Here is a 24932-nt window from a genome sequence, read left to right on the forward strand (position 1 = left end):
ATATTCGGGGGAGGGGCAAACTCATATCGATTTGCCCCCCATGGTTCTGATAACCTGAAAAATTTACAATTGTGAAATGGAAATATATATTGTAGATAACGGACTCGTCTTGGCCTAAAAATGCTATACGAAACCAACAAAATTGTCAATTTTGCACGCAATCCCCCCCTTTCCAAAGCATGGATCGATGCCTCTGCTAAGCATGTTAAGTCGACTTGGCAAGATAACGTATCTCGTCCATGACACTTTAAAGAAAAAGTCCACCCCCCAAACAAAAACAAAAAAAAGTTGTTTTGAATACAAAGAGAACAATCCAACAAGCACAACACCAACATTTTCATCATCAGAATCGGATATAAATGAGAGTTAAGTTATGACATTTTAAACCTTTCGCTTAATTTCACAAAATAGTTTTATGCACATCCTGGTCTGTAAGCAAATGAAGGAATTGATGACATCATCCTCTCTCACTATTCCTTTTGTATTTTATTATTATGAAATATGAAATATTCTAATTTTCTTCTCATTGTCATGTGAAAGAAGTTTTATTCTTCCCTGAATATTTGGAATTACCAATGTTTTAACATTTTATGATTCAGTTAAGTTGGTCCTTATTGTCAAATTTGTAAAAATTGAAATGTTGTATAATTCAAACAATAAAGAACAAAAGAAACAGTGAGTGAGGGTTGTGAAAAATAAGCGAAAGTTTAGAATGTCATAACTTTCTTATTTTACATCAGATTTTGATGATTTTCATCGTTACGCTTGATAATTTTTTCTCTATTGATTCAATTCAACACTTTTCCTTTAAAGCTCTGTAAATCAACGTAAGCTTGCATAGAAGTACAAATTAATGTACAAATCCAACATCCCCCTCCATGCAATGGAATACGAGTTTGTATACGGGGGGGATGGGGTGGGGAAGCTGCATGAAAATTATATCCATATCCTGCTATCTTCGCCTATGCAGCATAATAAAGAGACATTTTGATATGTGCCGTACAAGAACAGCATTATCATTATTGTTGTACTATTATAACTATTGAAAATGTCAAAGGTCGTTGGGAATTCCCAGACACTAAGAATAGACAAACGAACCGTTCGTACACAATGATAATGGTATTATTATGATCAGTTTGCTAAATACGCACTTCAGAGAACCCAGCTTCTATTCATAATTCAGTGCATATTTATTACTATCATAAAACGATATCATCTTGTACATAGGGGGAAAGGTGAGTGAATTCACCCTTTTCAGTGTCACATTGATGAAAGTCAAAATCATTGTTAGGATGTTTCCCATATCAGTCATGGAATCATAATTTACTTTGGACTGAAAATGCTAGGTATATAATAGATAGGCCTATCGTTGTCACATTGAACAATGCTAATAATTTCCAAGGCGGAGAGGAATATTATATCCGTTTATGAAGGGATACTCAAGGCTTTTATTTGAACAGATAGAGCAAAATCAGACAAACAAAAAATATGAAAATTTCATCAAAACTCCGGGTCAAAACTCTACGAGGAATAAGAAAAGTTTAATATGGTATTTATTTTTTTCACATTATTTCGGTTAAAGCAGTTCTATGCATCGTATTCGTGAATATGCCGTGAGCGAGCTGATGATGCCACCCAACTTATCCTTTTGTATTTTAGGATTATTTAATTGAATTAAAGTTATTTTTTTATAATGACCCGAAAGGGGTCATTATTTTTAAGCGCTGTCCAACATGAAGGAAAATTGTACAGAGGATATGGATTTCAATAAATAATGATGCAAGCGCAAAGCGCGAGTTAATTTTTTTGGGGGGAGATTTTGACCTTAAGCAAGAACATAATAATCATTGTCGGTACAAAAGCGCGAGCGGAAAAATTTTGATATTTTTTACTAAAAAACTTAATATTTTCACATTATTTTAAATATAAAGAACAAAGTACCGCATATTTTATTGAACAAGCTGTGTATTTCAACAAACATAATACGAGCGCGAAGCGCGAGCTGAAATTTTTAACACACTGACCCGAAAGGAACTTTTGAAGCACTGTCCAACACGAACATAATGAAGGAACACTGTGGAGAGAACATATCTCACTAAATACATGATGCGAGCGCGAAGCGCGAGCTGGAAATTTTATTAGATCTAAAAACATATGCAGTACATTCTAATCACTGTCGGTAAAGAGAGCTCCCCACGTTCTCATTGCGAAAGAAAAAAAAATCACAATTTAATGATGATGCAATGGGACATTCATTTGACAAAGTGGAACTCAAAGACCTAGCAAGAACAAGGTACGTGGAGCAGTTAGAACCAAATCACTAGCATTTTGATGTCTGTAACTACATCTAATCAATCGTACATAAAAACCCTGAACATTGACAATTTTGTCTAGGGCGTCAAAAATGGCATGCGCCAAAATAAAAGAAATCGCACGATTCAAGCAGCACTCTGAATTGAGTATTCGCAGTCGAATAAATAATTGATCTTTGTATTATTATTTTCTTTATGCATTTTGAGGATAATGTTCAATAACGTTTTTAAGTGATGACCTGACCAAAAATTTTACTCTGAGGACATCTAGAACATTTAGGAAATATCAAAAACTCTCGTTCATATAATTTGGAATCATGAATGACTATTCATACGCACTTTGTACATTATGATGATACAGTTACCTTTAGGTGCGGATCCAGGATTTTCCAAAGGGGGGGGGGACATTTTCCCGAGGAAAAACTTGACAAGAAAAAAAAAATTAAGTACATTTCGTCCACGAAAAAAATTGAAAAGCAAAAAAAAAAAGAAAAAAGGTCATCATCTTCAAGGGGGGGGGGGCACAGTTGTGTTTTAACGGCATTTTTACATTACGAATTTTAATTGTGACTCTCAAGGGGGGGGGGCACGGGCCGTCTGTGCCCCCCCCCCCCCCCCCCGTGGATCCGCCATTGGTTACACAAGCAAAAGTATTCAAACATGTTTAATAACGCACTGACATGGGCTATTCCACGGTTACTCACGTTACATTTGGAGACACCTTGACTCATACTTGGAGCTGTAACTCCATTATTATTGATACTAAACATCTCTTTATCACAACAACAAAGTACGCAGTCTGACTATCCTTTGTATAAAAACAAAACTTGGGAAATTTCATTATGCTTCTGGCAAATCTTTGAAAAGTGTCGGTTACTCATGTTACATGATTTGGACATGCATAACATGAAAAGTGGACATAAGTGAAAAGTGTCCTCATGCAAGGCTTTTATGAAAGTTGATTATATCCATTTCAAAGAAGTATATTAGGGAGACAAATTTTTATATATCTAAAAAAATAAAGAACACATGGTTTTTACTAGGGGTGCAGATAAAGTGGTTACTCACGTTACGGTTCAGATGGGCTATATGTACAAAGACACATTGAGCTCATGTCCACCAACCTATGGAATTGCCCACATGCATATACATATAATGTAGATACCTGAGGAGGGGAGAGTTTACTTAACGAAGGAAAGTGAGAGAAATAAGAAGGGGGGGGGGGCATAGAACAAACAAAAAAAGGAAAAAAAGAAAGAAAGAGGGAGAGAAAGGAATGGAGAAGGCGAATCATAACATGATCGAGTATACAAAAAAGAGAAGAAAAAAACCAAACCCAATTTGTGAAAAAAGGTTGTTTTTCCGTCATTATGAGAATGACATAAAACGTGGATCCAGGGGCCCATTTCAGAAGACTTACAAACAACATTACTACGGTAACTTTCCTACTACATGGAACCCTTTACTAATATTGTGATATACAGGTAAGCCCTGTTATAATGGTAGTTGCCAGAAAGTCAAAGTTATACATGTATAGTTGTAACTCTTTATGAAATGGTCCTCTCACACTGTCACAAAGGTTGTGCACTCTTCAAGATTTTGCCCCCCCACCCCTTTGTTTTGCTTCTTAATTGCCGATATCACCACTGCCCTCCCCTTACCCCTCAATCCTGGGTCCACCCTATAGAAGCGTTTCATAGGGATTTGTCTGACGTTTTATCTGACAAGTCCCGCTTCTATCTAACAGCTACCATAGAAACAGTGTTTTTCAGCCAAACAAAATCGTGGAAAGTTGTCAGACACAAAGTTGATGAATTGCTATCATACGATAAAGGTTTAATTTCTTTCATTATAATCATTGCTCTTTTTTAATTCCAAGTCTCATTGACACAAAGTCATGAGGTAATGTGAAAAACTTATATCTAAAGGCATGCGATCGTATTATATAGAGGTATAGAGGTACAGAATACCATCATCGTCATGGTTATTGTAATAATTATTTGATATTTCAATGCTCGGTGGAATTTCCCCGTCACTTGAATAGACTGCATGGTAAATAATGTAAAATTCGTTCACGATGATTAAATCACATTGTAATAAGTGCACAACACCGTGGACATGGTGGAGGACTGAGACCAATAACATTGCCTTTTTATATAACGAAATTAACTTTTGGAATTAACGGATATAGACAAAGGTGAGTGACTTGAACTATTCTTGTATTGTTTGAAGTGTAGGTATCTTACACACATTAAGAATTGCTAGTACTTGCAAGATGAAAAAAGTGGAGAGGAAATTCCGTTACGAAATATTGTAATGTACATTAACATTTTGTTAACCCGGAAGTACGGTGAAAAAATAGAGTGGAGTGGAACCCAAAGTAGACTTTTTTAATGTCTATCCCATGGGTACTTCCAAAAAATGTGACACTTAAGTATCACTCAATACTAAATCAACCTTGCAAGATAAGGTATTTCGCCATGTCAGCATTAAAAAGCTTTTAAAGCCGACTTGGCAAGAAAACTAGCCATGTCAACATACATGACATAAGCAGAGGCGTCGATCGGGGGAGGGAGGGGGGGGGGGGGAGCGATAACCCCAACTTATATTCGGGGGAGGGGCAAACTCATATCGATTTGCCCCCCATGGTTCTGATAACCTGAAAAATTTACAATTGTGAAATGGAAATATATATTGTAGATAACGGACTCGTCTTGGCCTAAAAATGCTATACGAAACCAACAAATTTGTCAATTTTGCTCGCAATCCCCCCCCTTTCCAAAGCATGGATCGATGCCTCTGCTAAGCATGTTAAGTCGACTTGGCAAGATAACGTATCTCGTCCATGACACTTTAAAGGACAAGTCCACCCCCCAAACAAAAACAAAAAAAAGTTGTTTTGAATACAAAGAGAACAATCCAACAAGCACAACACCAACATTTTCATCATCAGAATCGGATATAAATGAGAGTTAAGTTATGACATTTTAAACCTTTCGCTTAATTTCACAAAATAGTTTTATGCACATCCTGGTCTGTATGCAAATGAAGGAATTGATGACATCATCCTCTCTCACTATTCCTTTTGTATTTTATTATTATGAAATATGAAATATTCTAATTTTCTTCTCATTGTCATGTGAAAGAAGTTTTATTCTTCCCTGAATATTTGGAATTACCAATGTTTTAACATTTTATGATTCAGTTAAGTTGGTCCTTATTGTCAAATTTGTAAAAATTGAAATGTTGTATAATTCAAACAATAAAGAACAAAAGAAACAGTGAGTGAGGGTTGTGAAAAATAAGCGAAAGTTTAGAATGTCATAACTTTCTTATTTTACATCAGATTTTGATGATTTTCATCGTTACGCTTGATAATTTTTTCTCTATTGATTCAATTCAACACTTTTCCTTTAAAGCTCTGTAAATCAACGTAAGCTTGCATAGAAGTACAAATTAATGTACAAATCCAACATCCCCCTCCATGCAATGGAATACGAGTTTGTATACGGGGGGATGGGGTGGGGAAGCTGCATGAAAATTATATCCATATCCTGCTATCTTCGCCTATGCAGCATAATAAAGAGACATTTTGATATGTGCCGTACAAGAACAGCATTATCATTATTGTTGTACTATTATAACTATTGAAAATGTCAAAGGTCGTTGGGAATTCCCAGACACTAAGAATAGACAAACGAACCGTTCGTACACAATGATAATGGTATTATTATGATCAGTTTGCTAAATACGCACTTCAGAGAACCCAGCTTCTATTCATAATTCAGTGCATATTTATTACTATCATAAAACGATATCATCTTGTACATAGGGGGAAAGGTGAGTGAATTCACCCTTTTCAGTGTCACATTGATGAAAGTCAAAATCATTGTTAGGATGTTTCCCATATCAGTCATGGAATCATAATTTACTTTGGACTGAAAATGCTAGGTATATAATAGATAGGCCTATCGTTGTCACATTGAACAATGCTAATAATTTCCAAGGCGGAGAGGAATATTATATCCGTTTATGAAGGGATACTCAAGGCTTTTATTTGAACAGATAGAGCAAAATCAGACAAACAAAAAATATGAAAATTTCATCAAAACTCCGGGTCAAAACTCTACGAGGAATAAGAAAAGTTTAATATGGTATTTATTTTTTTCACATTATTTCGGTTAAAGCAGTTCTATGCATCGTATTCGTGAATATGCCGTGAGCGAGCTGATGATGCCACCCAACTTATCCTTTTGTATTTTAGGATTATTTAATTGAATTAAAGTTATTTTTTTATAATGACCCGAAAGGGGTCATTATTTTTAAGCGCTGTCCAACATGAAGGAAAATTGTACAGAGGATATGGATTTCAATAAATAATGATGCAAGCGCAAAGCGCGAGCTGAAATTTTTAACACACTGACCCGAAAGGAACTTTTGAAGCACTGTCCAACACGAACATAATGAAGGAACACTGTGGAGAGAACATATCTCACTAAATACATGATGTGAGCGCGAAGCGCGAGCTGGAAATTTTATTAGATCTAAAAACATATGCAGTACATTCTAATCACTGTCGGTAAAGAGAGCTCCCCACGTTCTCATTGCGAAAGAAAAAAAAATCACAATTTAATGATGATGCAATGGGACATTCATTTGACAAAGTGGAACTCAAAGACCTAGCAAGAACAAGGTACGTGGAGCAGTTAGAACCAAATCACTAGCATTTTGATGTCTGTAACTACATCTAATCAATCGTACATAAAAACCCTGAACATTGACAATTTTGTCTAGGGCGTCAAAAATGGCATGCGCCAAAATAAAAGAAATCGCACGATTCAAGCAGCACTCTGAATTGAGTATTCGCAGTCGAATAAATAATTGATCTTTGTATTATTATTTTCTTTATGCATTTTGAGGATAATGTTCAATAACGTTTTTAAGTGATGACCTGACCAAAAATTTTACTCTGAGGACATCTAGAACATTTAGGAAATATCAAAAACTCTCGTTCATATAATTTGGAATCATGAATGACTATTCATACGCACTTTGTACATTATGATGATACAGTTACCTTTAGGTGCGGATCCAGGATTTTCCAAAGGGGGGGGGGGACATTTTCCCGAGGAAAAACTTGACAAGAAAAAAAAAATTAAGTACATTTCGTCCACGAAAAAAATTGAAAAGCAAAAAAAAAAAGAAAAAAGGTCATCATCTTCAAGGGGGGGGGGGGCACAGTTGTGTTTTAACGGCATTTTTACATTACGAATTTTAATTGTGACTCTCAAGGGGGCGGGGGGCACGGGCCGTCTGTGCCCCCCCCCGTGGATCCGCCATTGGTTACACAAGCAAAAGTATTCAAACATGTTTAATAACGCACTGACATGGGCTATTCCACGGTAACTCACGTTACATTTGGAGACACCTTGACTCATACTTGGAGCTGTAACTCCATTATTATTGATACTAAACATCTCTTTATCACAACAACAAAGTACGCAGTCTGACTATCCTTTGTATAAAAACAAAACTTGGGAAATTTCATTATGCTTCTGGCAAATCTTTGAAAAGTGTCGGTTACTCATGTTACATGATTTGGACATGCATAACATGAAAAGTGGACATAAGTGAAAAGTGTCCTCATGCAAGGCTTTTATGAAAGTTGATTATATCCATTTCAAAGAAGTATATTAGGGAGACAAATTTTTATATATCTAAAAAAATAAAGAACACATGGTTTTTACTAGGGGTGCAGATAAAGTGGTTACTCACGTTACGGTTCAGATGGGCTATATGTACAAAGACACATTGAGCTCATGTCCACCAACCTATGGAATTGCCCACATGCATATACATATAATGTAGATACCTGAGGAGGGGAGAGTTTACTTAACGAAGGAAAGTGAGAGAAATAAGAAGGGGGGGGGGCATAGAACAAACAAAAAAAGGAAAAAAAGAAAGAAAGAGGGAGAGAAAGGAATGGAGAAGGCGAATCATAACATGATCGAGTATACAAAAAAGAGAAGAAAAAAACCAAACCCAATTTGTGAAAAAAGGTTGTTTTTCCGTCATTATGAGAATGACATAAAACGTGGATCCAGGGGCCCATTTCAGAAGACTTACAAACAACATTACTACGGTAACTTTCCTACTACATGGAACCCTTTACTAATATTGTGATATACAGGTAAGCCCTGTTATAATGGTAGTTGCCAGAAAGTCAAAGTTATACATGTATAGTTGTAACTCTTTATGAAATGGTCCTCTCACACTGTCACAAAGGTTGTGCACTCTTCAAGATTTTGCCCCCCACCCCTTTGTTTTGCTTCTTAATTGCCGATATCACCACTGCCCTCCCCTTACCCCTCAATCCTGGGTCCACCCTATAGAAGCGTTTCATAGGGATTTGTCTGACGTTTTATCTGACAAGTCCCGCTTCTATCTAACAGCTACCATAGAAACAGTGTTTTTCAGCCAAACAAAATCGTGGAAAGTTGTCAGACACAAAGTTGATGAATTGCTATCATACGATAAAGGTTTAATTTCTTTCATTATAATCATTGCTCTTTTTTAATTCCAAGTCTCATTGACACAAAGTCATGAGGTAATGTGAAAAACTTATATCTAAAGGCATGCGATCGTATTATATAGAGGTATAGAGGTACAGAATACCATCATCGTCATGGTTATTGTAATAATTATTTGATATTTCAATGCTCGGTGGAATTTCCCCGTCACTTGAATAGACTGCATGGTAAATAATGTAAAATTCGTTCACGATGATTAAATCACATTGTAATAAGTGCACAACACCGTGGACATGGTGGAGGACTGAGACCAATAACATTGCCTTTTTATATAACGAAATTAACTTTTGGAATTAACGGATATAGACAAAGGTGAGTGACTTGAACTATTCTTGTATTGTTTGAAGTGTAGGTATCTTACACACATTAAGAATTGCTAGTACTTGCAAGATGAAAAAAGTGGAGAGGAAATTCCGTTACGAAATATTGTAATGTACATTAACATTTTGTTAACCCGGAAGTACGGTGAAAAAATAGAGTGGAGTGGAACCCAAAGTAGACTTTTTTAATGTCTATCCCATGGGTACTTCCAAAAAATGTGACACTTAAGTATCACTCAATACTAAATCATACTATTCTTGTTTGTAGGTTTAACATTAATTGAGACCATATATTTTACTGGAAATGTCGTGCCATTTCGACTTTAATGAAGACAGTTATTGAGCAAACCCATGGAAATAGTGTATGTCACTGATACTAATAGACACGGTCTTAAGTCATATTATGGAAATTAAGTTCACCCAATCCTGAAACAAAATGCACATAGTTAAGTCAGGTATGAATACCTCAGATATTTTAGGCCGCACGGGCCTATTAACATTGGGAAAGCAAGAGATATTCATTCGAGCCGACCCATTGCTATTTTTTTTATTTTGATATGGCTGATTGACAAAGTGTATGCATATGATTGTCCATCTAACACTGATTCTATTTTTGGTAATTACTGAACTTCCTTTTCCCAAATTGGGAAGAAATATCACCAATTTTGGACTATATTTTGACTGGCGGAAGGATTAGGGCTATTTTGCTGTTTGAGGTGATGAATCTGCTCCCCCCGACGATGTCTTCAAACACGCCAATTTATTTTTAAAATGAGCCAGTCGAGGGACCCTTTTCTGGTCAGATATATATCATATTCACTGGTAGTAAACATTCGACCCCCGAATTTCATCCTTATTTTTTATGAATTTTTTAAAGTGCCAATTTAACACACGAGTCTATGGGGAATGAATTAGGCCTGTGATACCTTTATCTTGCCAGGTCGACATGATAACGTTATCATGTCAACCTGGTGATACGTTAGCTCGCCAAGTCGACTCTTGAAACGTTGCATATCGATTTGGCAAAACACATATCTCGCCAAATCGACTGATTTCGCTTGGCGAGATACACTATCATGTCGTGTCGACTTATATACAGTTGCATGTCAACTTGGCGAGATACGTGGTGGACGTATTGTTAAACGACTTGTAACTTTTTATAAGTCAACCTTGCAAGATAAGGTATTTCGCCATGTCAGCATTAAAAAGCTTTTAAAGCCGACTTGGCAAGAAAACTAGCCATGTCAACATACATGACATAAGCAGAGGCGTCGATCGGGGGAGGGAGGGGGGGGGGGAGCGATAACCCCAACTTATATTCGGGGGAGGGGCAAACTCATATCGATTTGCCCCCCATGGTTCTGATAACCTGAAAAATTTACAATTGTGAAATGGAAATATATATTGTAGATAACGGACTCGTCTTGGCCTAAAAATGCTATACGAAACCAACAAAATTGTCAATTTTGCACGCAATCCCCCCCTTTCCAAAGCATGGATCGATGCCTCTGCTAAGCATGTTAAGTCGACTTGGCAAGATAACGTATCTCGTCCATGACACTTTAAAGAAAAAGTCCACCCCCCAAACAAAAACAAAAAAAAGTTGTTTTGAATACAAAGAGAACAATCCAACAAGCACAACACCAACATTTTCATCATCAGAATCGGATATAAATGAGAGTTAAGTTATGACATTTTAAACCTTTCGCTTAATTTCACAAAATAGTTTTATGCACATCCTGGTCTGTAAGCAAATGAAGGAATTGATGACATCATCCTCTCTCACTATTCCTTTTGTATTTTATTATTATGAAATATGAAATATTCTAATTTTCTTCTCATTGTCATGTGAAAGAAGTTTTATTCTTCCCTGAATATTTGGAATTACCAATGTTTTAACATTTTATGATTCAGTTAAGTTGGTCCTTATTGTCAAATTTGTAAAAATTGAAATGTTGTATAATTCAAACAATAAAGAACAAAAGAAACAGTGAGTGAGGGTTGTGAAAAATAAGCGAAAGTTTAGAATGTCATAACTTTCTTATTTTACATCAGATTTTGATGATTTTCATCGTTACGCTTGATAATTTTTTCTCTATTGATTCAATTCAACACTTTTCCTTTAAAGCTCTGTAAATCAACGTAAGCTTGCATAGAAGTACAAATTAATGTACAAATCCAACATCCCCCTCCATGCAATGGAATACGAGTTTGTATACGGGGGGGATGGGGTGGGGAAGCTGCATGAAAATTATATCCATATCCTGCTATCTTCGCCTATGCAGCATAATAAAGAGACATTTTGATATGTGCCGTACAAGAACAGCATTATCATTATTGTTGTACTATTATAACTATTGAAAATGTCAAAGGTCGTTGGGAATTCCCAGACACTAAGAATAGACAAACGAACCGTTCGTACACAATGATAATGGTATTATTATGATCAGTTTGCTAAATACGCACTTCAGAGAACCCAGCTTCTATTCATAATTCAGTGCATATTTATTACTATCATAAAACGATATCATCTTGTACATAGGGGGAAAGGTGAGTGAATTCACCCTTTTCAGTGTCACATTGATGAAAGTCAAAATCATTGTTAGGATGTTTCCCATATCAGTCATGGAATCATAATTTACTTTGGACTGAAAATGCTAGGTATATAATAGATAGGCCTATCGTTGTCACATTGAACAATGCTAATAATTTCCAAGGCGGAGAGGAATATTATATCCGTTTATGAAGGGATACTCAAGGCTTTTATTTGAACAGATAGAGCAAAATCAGACAAACAAAAAATATGAAAATTTCATCAAAACTCCGGGTCAAAACTCTACGAGGAATAAGAAAAGTTTAATATGGTATTTATTTTTTTCACATTATTTCGGTTAAAGCAGTTCTATGCATCGTATTCGTGAATATGCCGTGAGCGAGCTGATGATGCCACCCAACTTATCCTTTTGTATTTTAGGATTATTTAATTGAATTAAAGTTATTTTTTTATAATGACCCGAAAGGGGTCATTATTTTTAAGCGCTGTCCAACATGAAGGAAAATTGTACAGAGGATATGGATTTCAATAAATAATGATGCAAGCGCAAAGCGCGAGTTAATTTTTTTGGGGGGAGATTTTGACCTTAAGCAAGAACATAATAATCATTGTCGGTACAAAAGCGCGAGCGGAAAAATTTTGATATTTTTTACTAAAAAACTTAATATTTTCACATTATTTTAAATATAAAGAACAAAGTACCGCATATTTTATTGAACAAGCTGTGTATTTCAACAAACATAATACGAGCGCGAAGCGCGAGCTGAAATTTTTAACACACTGACCCGAAAGGAACTTTTGAAGCACTGTCCAACACGAACATAATGAAGGAACACTGTGGAGAGAACATATCTCACTAAATACATGATGCGAGCGCGAAGCGCGAGCTGGAAATTTTATTAGATCTAAAAACATATGCAGTACATTCTAATCACTGTCGGTAAAGAGAGCTCCCCACGTTCTCATTGCGAAAGAAAAAAAAATCACAATTTAATGATGATGCAATGGGACATTCATTTGACAAAGTGGAACTCAAAGACCTAGCAAGAACAAGGTACGTGGAGCAGTTAGAACCAAATCACTAGCATTTTGATGTCTGTAACTACATCTAATCAATCGTACATAAAAACCCTGAACATTGACAATTTTGTCTAGGGCGTCAAAAATGGCATGCGCCAAAATAAAAGAAATCGCACGATTCAAGCAGCACTCTGAATTGAGTATTCGCAGTCGAATAAATAATTGATCTTTGTATTATTATTTTCTTTATGCATTTTGAGGATAATGTTCAATAACGTTTTTAAGTGATGACCTGACCAAAAATTTTACTCTGAGGACATCTAGAACATTTAGGAAATATCAAAAACTCTCGTTCATATAATTTGGAATCATGAATGACTATTCATACGCACTTTGTACATTATGATGATACAGTTACCTTTAGGTGCGGATCCAGGATTTTCCAAAGGGGGGGGGGGACATTTTCCCGAGGAAAAACTTGACAAGAAAAAAAAAATTAAGTACATTTCGTCCACGAAAAAAATTGAAAAGCAAAAAAAAAAAGAAAAAAGGTCATCATCTTCAAGGGGGGGGGGGGGGGGGGGCACAGTTGTGTTTTAACGGCATTTTTACATTACGAATTTTAATTGTGACTCTCAAGGGGGGGGGGGGGGGGCACGGGCCGTCTGTGTCCCCCCCCCCGTGGATCCGCCATTGGTTACACAAGCAAAAGTATTCAAACATGTTTAATAACGCACTGACATGGGCTATTCCACGGTTACTCACGTTACATTTGGAGACACCTTGACTCATACTTGGAGCTGTAACTCCATTATTATTGATACTAAACATCTCTTTATCACAACAACAAAGTACGCAGTCTGACTATCCTTTGTATAAAAACAAAACTTGGGAAATTTCATTATGCTTCTGGCAAATCTTTGAAAAGTGTCGGTTACTCATGTTACATGATTTGGACATGCATAACATGAAAAGTGGACATAAGTGAAAAGTGTCCTCATGCAAGGCTTTTATGAAAGTTGATTATATCCATTTCAAAGAAGTATATTAGGGAGACAAATTTTTATATATCTAAAAAAATAAAGAACACATGGTTTTTACTAGGGGTGCAGATAAAGTGGTTACTCACGTTACGGTTCAGATGGGCTATATGTACAAAGACACATTGAGCTCATGTCCACCAACCTATGGAATTGCCCACATGCATATACATATAATGTAGATACCTGAGGAGGGGAGAGTTTACTTAACGAAGGAAAGTGAGAGAAATAAGAAGGGGGGGGGGCATAGAACAAACAAAAAAAGGAAAAAAAGAAAGAAAGAGGGAGAGAAAGGAATGGAGAAGGCGAATCATAACATGATCGAGTATACAAAAAAGAGAAGAAAAAAACCAAACCCAATTTGTGAAAAAAGGTTGTTTTTCCGTCATTATGAGAATGACATAAAACGTGGATCCAGGGGCCCATTTCAGAAGACTTACAAACAACATTACTACGGTAACTTTCCTACTACATGGAACCCTTTACTAATATTGTGATATACAGGTAAGCCCTGTTATAATGGTAGTTGCCAGAAAGTCAAAGTTATACATGTATAGTTGTAACTCTTTATGAAATGGTCCTCTCACACTGTCACAAAGGTTGTGCACTCTTCAAGATTTTGCCCCCCACCCCTTTGTTTTGCTTCTTAATTGCCGATATCACCACTGCCCTCCCCTTACCCCTCAATCCTGGGTCCACCCTATAGAAGCGTTTCATAGGGATTTGTCTGACGTTTTATCTGACAAGTCCCGCTTCTATCTAACAGCTACCATAGAAACAGTGTTTTTCAGCCAAACAAAATCGTGGAAAGTTGTCAGACACAAAGTTGATGAATTGCTATCATACGATAAAGGTTTAATTTCTTTCATTATAATCATTGCTCTTTTTTAATTCCAAGTCTCATTGACACAAAGTCATGAGGTAATGTGAAAAACTTATATCTAAAGGCATGCGATCGTATTATATAGAGGTATAGAGGTACAGAATACCATCATCGTCATGGTTATTGTAATAATTATTTGATATTTCAATGCTCGGTGGAATTTCCCCGTCACTTGAATAGACTGCATGGTAAATAATGTAAAATTCGTTCACGATGATTAAATCACATTGTAATAAGTGCACAACACCGTGGACATGGTGGAGGACTGAGACCAATAACATTGCCTTTTTATATAACGAAATTAACTTTTGGAATTAACGGATATAGACAAAGGTGAGTGACTTGAACTATTCTTGTATTGTTTGAAGTGTAGGTATCTTACACACATTAAGAATTGCTAGTACTTGCAAGATGAAAAAAGTGGAGAGGAAATTCCGTTACGAAATATTGTAATGTACATTAACATTTTGTTAACCCGGAAGTACGGTGAAAAAATAGAGTGGAGTGGAACCCAAAGTAGACTTTTTTAATGTCTATCCCATGGGTACTTCCAAAAAATGTGACACTTAAGTATCACTCAATACTAAATCAACCTTGCAAGATAAGGTATTTCGCCATGTCAGCATTAAAAAGCTTTTAAAGCCGACTTGGCAAGAAAACTAGCCATGTCAACATACATGACATAAGCAGAGGCGTCGATCGGGGGAGGGAGGGGGGGGGGGGGGAGCGATAACCCCAACTTATATTCGGGGGAGGGGCAAACTCATATCGATTTGCCCCCCATGGTTCTGATAACCTGAAAAATTTACAATTGTGAAATGGAAATATATATTGTAGATAACGGACTCGTCTTGGCCTAAAAATGCTATACGAAACCAACAAATTTGTCAATTTTGCTCGCAATCCCCCCCCTTTCCAAAGCATGGATCGATGCCTCTGCTAAGCATGTTAAGTCGACTTGGCAAGATAACGTATCTCGTCCATGACACTTTAAAGGACAAGTCCACCCCCCAAACAAAAACAAAAAAAAGTTGTTTTGAATACAAAGAGAACAATCCAACAAGCACAACACCAACATTTTCATCATCAGAATCGGATATAAATGAGAGTTAAGTTATGACATTTTAAACCTTTCGCTTAATTTCACAAAATAGTTTTATGCACATCCTGGTCTGTATGCAAATGAAGGAATTGATGACATCATCCTCTCTCACTATTCCTTTTGTATTTTATTATTATGAAATATGAAATATTCTAATTTTCTTCTCATTGTCATGTGAAAGAAGTTTTATTCTTCCCTGAATATTTGGAATTACCAATGTTTTAACATTTTATGATTCAGTTAAGTTGGTCCTTATTGTCAAATTTGTAAAAATTGAAATGTTGTATAATTCAAACAATAAAGAACAAAAGAAACAGTGAGTGAGGGTTGTGAAAAATAAGCGAAAGTTTAGAATGTCATAACTTTCTTATTTTACATCAGATTTTGATGATTTTCATCGTTACGCTTGATAATTTTTTCTCTATTGATTCAATTCAACACTTTTCCTTTAAAGCTCTGTAAATCAACGTAAGCTTGCATAGAAGTACAAATTAATGTACAAATCCAACATCCCCCTCCATGCAATGGAATACGAGTTTGTATACGGGGGGATGGGGTGGGGAAGCTGCATGAAAATTATATCCATATCCTGCTATCTTCGCCTATGCAGCATAATAAAGAGACATTTTGATATGTGCCGTACAAGAACAGCATTATCATTATTGTTGTACTATTATAACTATTGAAAATGTCAAAGGTCGTTGGGAATTCCCAGACACTAAGAATAGACAAACGAACCGTTCGTACACAATGATAATGGTATTATTATGATCAGTTTGCTAAATACGCACTTCAGAGAACCCAGCTTCTATTCATAATTCAGTGCATATTTATTACTATCATAAAACGATATCATCTTGTACATAGGGGGAAAGGTGAGTGAATTCACCCTTTTCAGTGTCACATTGATGAAAGTCAAAATCATTGTTAGGATGTTTCCCATATCAGTCATGGAATCATAATTTACTTTGGACTGAAAATGCTAGGTATATAATAGATAGGCCTATCGTTGTCACATTGAACAATGCTAATAATTTCCAAGGCGGAGAGGAATATTATATCCGTTTATGAAGGGATACTCAAGGCTTTTATTTGAACAGATAGAGCAAAATCAGACAAACAAAAAATATGAAAATTTCATCAAAACTCCGGGTCAAAACTCTACGAGGAATAAGAAAAGTTTAATATGGTATTTATTTTTTTCACATTATTTCGGTTAAAGCAGTTCTATGCATCGTATTCGTGAATATGCCGTGAGCGAGCTGATGATGCCACCCAACTTATCCTTTTGTATTTTAGGATTATTTAATTGAATTAAAGTTATTTTTTTATAATGACCCGAAAGGGGTCATTATTTTTAAGCGCTGTCCAACATGAAGGAAAATTGTACAGAGGATATGGATTTCAATAAATAATGATGCAAGCGCAAAGCGCGAGTTAATTTTTTTGGGGGGAGATTTTGACCTTAAGCAAGAACATAATAATCATTGTCGGTACAAAAGCGCGAGCGGAAAAATTTTGATATTTTTTACTAAAAAACTTAATATTTTCACATTATTTTAAATATAAAGAACAAAGTACCGCATATTTTATTGAACAAGCTGTGTATTTCAACAAACATAATACGAGCGCGAAGCGCGAGCTGAAATTTTTAACACACTGACCCGAAAGGAACTTTTGAAGCACTGTCCAACACGAACATAATGAAGGAACACTGTGGAGAGAACATATCTCACTAAATACATGATGCGAGCGCGAAGCGCGAGCTGGAAATTTTATTAGATCTAAAAACATATGCAGTACATTCTAATCACTGTCGGTAAAGAGAGCTCCCCACGTTCTCATTGCGAAAGAAAAAAAAATCACAATTTAATGATGATGCAATGGGACATTCATTTGACAAAGTGGAACTCAAAGACCTAGCAAGAACAAGGTACGTGGAGCAGTTAGAACCAAATCACTAGCATTTTGATGTCTGTAACTACATCTAATCAATCGTACATAAAAACCCTGAACATTGACAATTTTGTCTAGGGCGTCAAAAATGGCATGCGCCAAAATAAAAGAAATCGCACGATTCAAGCAGCACTCTGAATTGAGTATTCGCAGTCGAATAAATAATTGATCTTTGTATTATTATTTTCTTTATGCATTTTGAGGATAATGTTCAATAACGTTTTTAAGTGATGACCTGACCAAAAATTTTACTCTGAGGACATCTAGAACATTTAGGAAATATCAAAAACTCTCGTTCATATAATTTGGAATCATGAATGACTATTCATACGCACTTTGTACATTATGATGATACAGTTACCTTTAGGTGCGGATCCAGGATTTTCCAAAGGGGGGGGGGGACATTTTCCCGAGGAAAAACTTGACAAGAAAAAAAAAATTAAGTACATTTCGTCCACGAAAAAAATTGAAAAGCAAAAAAAAAAAGAAAAAAGGTCATCATCTTCAAGGGGGGGGGGGGGCACAGTTGTGTTTTAACGGCATTTTTACATTACGAATTTTAATTGTGACTCTCAAGGGGGCGGGGGGCACGGGCCGTCTGTGCCCCCCCCCGTGGATCCGCCATTGGTTACACAAGCAAAAGTATTCAAACATGTTTAATAACGCACTGACATGGGCTATTCCACGGTAACTCACGTTACATTTGGAGACACCTTGACTCATACTTGGAGCTGTAACTCCATTATTATTGATACTAAACATCTCTTTATCACAACAACAAAGTACGCAGTCTGACTATCCTTTGTATAAAAACAAAACTTGGGAAATTTCATTATGCTTCTGGCAAATCTTTGAAAAGTGTCGGTTACTCATGTTACATGATTTGGACATGCATAACATGAAAAGTGGACATAAGTGAAAAGTGTCCTCATGCAAGGCTTTTATGAAAGTTGATTATATCCATTTCAAAGAAGTATATTAGGGAGACAAATTTTTATATATCTAAAAAAATAAAGAACACATGGTTTTTACTAGGGGTGCAGATAAAGTGGTTACTCACGTTACGGTTCAGATGGGCTATATGTACAAAGACACATTGAGCTCATGTCCACCAACCTATGGAATTGCCCACATGCATATACATATAATGTAGATACCTGAGGAGGGGAGAGTTTACTTAACGAAGGAAAGTGAGAGAAATAAGAAGGGGGGGGGGGCATAGAACAAACAAAAAAAGGAAAAAAAGAAAGAAAGAGGGAGAGAAAGGAATGGAGAAGGCGAATCATAACATGATCGAGTATACAAAAAAGAGAAGAAAAAAACCAAACCCAATTTGTGAAAAAAGGTTGTTTTTCCGTCATTATGAGAATGACATAAAACGTGGATCCAGGGGCCCATTTCAGAAGACTTACAAACAACATTACTACGGTAACTTTCCTACTACATGGAACCCTTTACTAATATTGTGATATACAGGTAAGCCCTGTTATAATGGTAGTTGCCAGAAAGTCAAAGTTATACATGTATAGTTGTAACTCTTTATGAAATGGTCCTCTCACACTGTCACAAAGGTTGTGCACTCTTCAAGATTTTGCCCCCCCCCCCACCCCTTTGTTTTGCTTCTTAATTGCCGATATCACCACTGCCCTCCCCTTACCCCTCAATCCTGGGTCCACCCTATAGAAGCGTTTCATAGGGATTTGTCTGACGTTTTATCTGACAAGTCCCGCTTCTATCTAACAGCTACCATAGAAACAGTGTTTTTCAGCCAAACAAAATCGTGGAAAGTTGTCAGACACAAAGTTGATGAATTGCTATCATACGATAAAGGTTTAATTTCTTTCATTATAATCATTGCTCTTTTTTAATTCCAAGTCTCATTGACACAAAGTCATGAGGTAATGTGAAAAACTTATATCTAAAGGCATGCGATCGTATTATATAGAGGTATAGAGGTACAGGATACCATCATCGTCATGGTTATTGTAATAATTATTTGATATTTCAATGCTCGGTGGAATTTCCCCGTCACTTGAATAGACTGCATGGTAAATAATGTTAAATTCGTTCACGATGATTAAATCACATTGTAATAAGTGCACAACACCGTGGACATGGTGGAGGACTGAGACCAATAACATTGCCTTTTTATATAACGAAATTAACTTTTGGAATTAACGGATATAGACAAAGGTGAGTGACTTGAACTATTCTTGTATTGTTTGAAGTGTAGGTATCTTACACACATTAAGAATTGCTAGTACTTGCAAGATGAAAAAAGTGGAGAGGAAATTCCGTTACGAAATATTGTAATGTACATTAACATTTTGTTAACCCGGAAGTACGGTGAAAAAATAGAGTGGAGTGGAACCCAAAGTAGACTTTTTTAATGTCTATCCCATGGGTACTTCCAAAAAATGTGACACTTAAGTATCACTCAATACTAAATCAACCTTGCAAGATAAGGTATTTCGCCATGTCAGCATTAAAAAGCTTTTAAAGCCGACTTGGCAAGAAAACTAGCCATGTCAACATACATGACATAAGCAGAGGCGTCGATCGGGGGAGGGAGGGGGGGGGGGAGCGATAACCCCAACTTATATTCGGGGGAGGGGCAAACTCATATCGATTTGCCCCCCCATGGTTCTGATAACCTGAAAAATTTACAATTGTGAAATGGAAATATATATTGGAGATAACGGACTCGTCTTGGCCTAAAAATGCTATACGAAACCAACAAAATTGTCAATTTTGCACGCAATCCCCCCCCCTTTCCAAAGCATGGATCGATGCCTCTGCTAAGCATGTTAAGTCGACTTGGCAAGATAACGTATCTCGTCCATGACACTTTAAAGGACAAGTCCACCCCCCAAACAAAAACAAAAAAAAGTTGTTTTGAATACAAAGAGAACAATCCAACAAGCACAACACCAACATTTTCATCATCAGAATCGGATATAAATGAGAGTTAAGTTATGACATTTTAAACCTTTCGCTTAATTTCACAAAATAGTTTTATGCACATCCTGGTCTGTATGCAAATGAAGGAATTGATGACATCATCCTCTCTCACTATTCCTTTTGTATTTTATTATTACGAAATATGAAATATTCTAATTTTCTTCTCATTGTCATGTGAAAGAAGTTTTATTCTTCCCTGAATATTTGGAATTACCAATGTTTTAACATTTTATGATTCAGTTAAGTTGGTCCTTATTGTCAAATTTGTAAAAATTGAAATGTTGTATAATTCAAACAATAAAGAACAAAAGAAACAGTGAGTGAGGGTTGTGAAAAATAAGCGAAAGTTTAGAATGTCATAACTTTCTTATTTTACATCAGATTTTGATGATTTTCATCGTTACGCTTGATAATTTTTTCTCTATTGATTCAATTCAACACTTTTCCTTTAAAGCTCTGTAAATCAACGTAAGCTTGCATAGAAGTACAAATTAATGTACAAATCCAACATCCCCCTCCATGCAATGGAATACGAGTTTGTATACGGGGGGGATGGGGTGGGGAAGCTGCATGAAAATTATATCCATATCCTGCTATCTTCGCCTATGCAGCATAATAAAGAGACATTTTGATATGTGCCGTACAAGAACAGCATTATCATTATTGTTGTACTATTATAACTATTGAAAATGTCAAAGGTCGTTGGGAATTCCCAGACACTAAGAATAGACAAACGAACCGTTCGTACACAATGATAATGGTATTATTATGATCAGTTTGCTAAATACGCACTTCAGAGAACCCAGCTTCTATTCATAATTCAGTGCATATTTATTACTATCATAAAACGATATCATCTTGTACATAGGGGGAAAGGTGAGTGAATTCACCCTTTTCAGTGTCACATTGATGAAAGTCAAAATCATTGTTAGGATGTTTCCCATATCAGTCATGGAATCATAATTTACTTTGGACTGAAAATGCTAGGTATATAATAGATAGGCCTATCGTTGTCACATTGAACAATGCTAATAATTTCCAAGGCGGAGAGGAATATTATATCCGTTTATGAAGGGATACTCAAGGCTTTTATTTGAACAGATAGAGCAAAATCAGACAAACAAAAAATATGAAAATTTCATCAAAACTCCGGGTCAAAACTCTACGAGGAATAAGAAAAGTTTAATATGGTATTTATTTTTTTCACATTATTTCGGTTAAAGCAGTTCTATGCATCGTATTCGTGAATATGCCGTGAGCGAGCTGATGATGCCACCCAACTTATCCTTTTGTATTTTAGGATTATTTAATTGAATTAAAGTTATTTTTTTATAATGACCCGAAAGGGGTCATTATTTTTAAGCGCTGTCCAACATGAAGGAAAATTGTACAGAGGATATGGATTTCAATAAATAATGATGCAAGCGCAAAGCGCGAGTTAATTTTTTTGGGGGGAGATTTTGACCTTAAGCAAGAACATAATAATCATTGTCGGTACAAAAGCGCGAGCGGAAAAATTTTGATATTTTTTACTAAAAAACTTAATATTTTCACATTATTTTAAATATAAAGAACAAAGTACCGCATATTTTATTGAACAAGCTGTGTATTTCAACAAACATAATACGAGCGCGAAGCGCGAGCTGAAATTTTTAACACACTGACCCGAAAGGAACTTTTGAAGCACTGTCCAACACGAACATAATGAAGGAACACTGTGGAGAGAACATATCTCACTAAATACATGATGCGAGCGCGAAGCGCGAGCTGGAAATTTTATTAGATCTAAAAACATATGCAGTACATTCTAATCACTGTCGGTAAAGAGAGCTCCCCACGTTCTCATTGCGAAAGAAAAAAAATCACAATTTAATGATGATGCAATGGGACATTCATTTGACAAAGTGGAACTCAAAGACCTAGCAAGAACAAGGTACGTGGAGCAGTTAGAACCAAATCACTAGCATTTTGATGTCTGTAACTACATCTAATCAATCGTACATAAAAACCCTGAACATTGACAATTTTGTCTAGGGCGTCAAAAATGGCATTCGCCAAAATAAAAGAAATCGCACGATTCAAGCAGCACTCTGAATTGAGTATTCGCAGTCGAATAAATAATTGATCTTTGTATCATTATTTTCTTTATGCATTTTGAGGATAATGTTCAATAACGTTTTTAAGTGATGACCTGACCAAAAATTTTACTCTGAGGACATCTAGAACATTTAGGAAATATCAAAAACTCTCGTTCATATAATTTGGAATCATGAATGACTATTCATACGCACTTTGTACATTATGATGATACAGTTACCTTTAGGTGCGGATCCAGGATTTTCCAAAGGGGGGGGGGGACATTTTCCCGAGGAAAAACTTGACAAGAAAAAAAAAAATTAAGTACATTTCGTCCACGAAAAAAATTGAAAAGCAAAAAAAAAAGAAAAAAGGTCATCATCTTCAAGGGGGGGGGGGCACAGTTGTGTTTTAACGGCATTTTTACATTACGAATTTTAATTGTGACTCTCAAGGGGGGGGGGGGCACGGGCCGTCTGTGCCCCCCCCCGTGGATCCGCCATTGGTTACACAAGCAAAAGTATTCAAACATGTTTAATAACGCACTGACATGGGCTATTCCACGGTTACTCACGTTACATTTGGAGACACCTTGACTCATACTTGGAGCTGTAACTCCATTATTATTGATACTAAACATCTCTTTATCACAACATAGCATGGGCGGAAATCCCAGGGGGGACAGGGGGGACGTGTCCCCCCTACTAAAAAAAGTAGGGGGGACACAATATCAAATGTCCCCCTACTATTTTTTGTCTTTTATGACGGTAAGAAATACATCATTCTAAATCGAAATAAAACATGTATTTTGGGACGAGTTGGGACGAGATGACCGTACTTTTGGGATGATAACCTTTTCTTTTAGTTGTCAAATTTTCCCGCCCCCTGTCCCCATAGGCGGATCCAGGGGGCCGAGGTTCCCCCCCCCCCTATTGGCGGAGCAAAAAAAAGAAAAAAGGGGAAAGAAAGAAGGAAAAAGGAAAAAAGGATGGAAAAGAGAGGAGAAAAAGAAGAGAAGGACGACAAGTGCATAAAATAAGATGAGGGGAAGACTTGGAAAATAAAAAAAATCTTTCGCGCCACTATATAAAATTTTCGCTTTCGCTTCGCGCTCGCATTACCTGTTAGGTGATTTACATATCTTGTTCAATATGAATCTCAAATATCAAGTTTGGAAGTCAATATACAATACATATTTCACCTCGGAAATCGAACTTTCATTATTTTGTGTGATTTACAAATTGATTTTCAAAAAGTGATCTGTAAAAATGTCAGTTTTATGGTCTGAATAATGTTATCAACATTTGCTGCTTGCTCGCAAATTTTGATTTATCAGGTACCTATTATTTTCGTGTATTCCATAAAGTTTTCAAAATATCCCTTTTCATGTCTGATTGTCAAGACGTATCCGATAGCGCTGCACGCTGGCATTTTGATTGGCGAGTTATGTATGTTTCAATATTGATTATACAACAAACTAGTTAAAATCCCCTTTTCATGACAGTTTATCAAAAAATTTAGCTCGCGATTTGCGCTCGCATTAATGGTTAAAAATATATTAACTGAAGCATCCTATTCATAATTACAAAAGTGAAATGTCCAGTTTTTATGCCATAATATCATCAGATTTTGCGCCCTCATTATGCATTAATAAATATGATATTAATTTAATAATTAAATTGTCCCTTTTGTTTCATCTCGCGCTTAGCAAGAGGAATAGGAAGATAGTCATCATTTTAATGACATGTCGTAAGGATGTCCCGGTCCTATGTCAAAACTCAAAGTAATAATAATGAAAATTTTAACTCTTTTTTTAAGTGCGATCCATATCCACCTTACATTTTTCCTACAAAGTGCTTGAAACATAAAGCTGTAATTGTCTCTTTTTTCAGATCGGAATATCAAAGTTTCATGATTTTCATGATTAAAGATGTATTCAGAATGCCTAGATTCTAGGTTTAAATATGAAACACGCGCGCGCATGTTTATTCAAATACTCAACTTGTTCTCTATTTAAATCATCCAGTTTCAGATCACATATCAACATTTTTTTCTGCTCGCGCTTTGTGCTCGCATTATTAATGTAGGAAGACTCCCTATTACTCATCCTTTTAATCA

The sequence above is a fragment of the Lytechinus pictus genome, chromosome 2, assembly GCF_037042905.1.
Source record: "Lytechinus pictus isolate F3 Inbred chromosome 2, Lp3.0, whole genome shotgun sequence".
NCBI lineage: Eukaryota > Metazoa > Echinodermata > Echinoidea > Temnopleuroida > Toxopneustidae > Lytechinus > Lytechinus pictus.